Raw genomic sequence first — 381 nt, forward strand, 5'->3', positions numbered from 1 at the left:
AAAGCAAATCCAAGGCATTTATTTTCATAATCATTATTATGGGTGAAAAAAAGCACAGAGGCATACTCAAGATGTTGTTGGTATTTATTTAACACTGTCAGGTACAGTTTGTCTGTTCCAACACAATCATCGGAAGACTACCATTCCTTGTAAAATGCATTCATCTTTTTCACCAAAGCATTTGTATTAAGAGGGATGTTGAATAGTGTGCAGGACATGTTACCTTCCCMGTTCTTTTTAGGAACAATTGACAGAGGTTTGTCTTAAACATCACAGGTGGGTTAAGTATTGAATAACATTGGTCAAATAGTATTTTTGCTCTATGTAACAAAAGACAATTCACACCAACTGCACAGACAAAGACAAGTGAGACAAAAAAAA

The sequence above is a fragment of the Salvelinus sp. IW2-2015 genome, unplaced genomic scaffold (genome assembly GCF_002910315.2).
Source record: "Salvelinus sp. IW2-2015 unplaced genomic scaffold, ASM291031v2 Un_scaffold1077, whole genome shotgun sequence".
Classification (NCBI taxonomy): Eukaryota; Metazoa; Chordata; class Actinopteri; order Salmoniformes; family Salmonidae; genus Salvelinus; species Salvelinus sp. IW2-2015.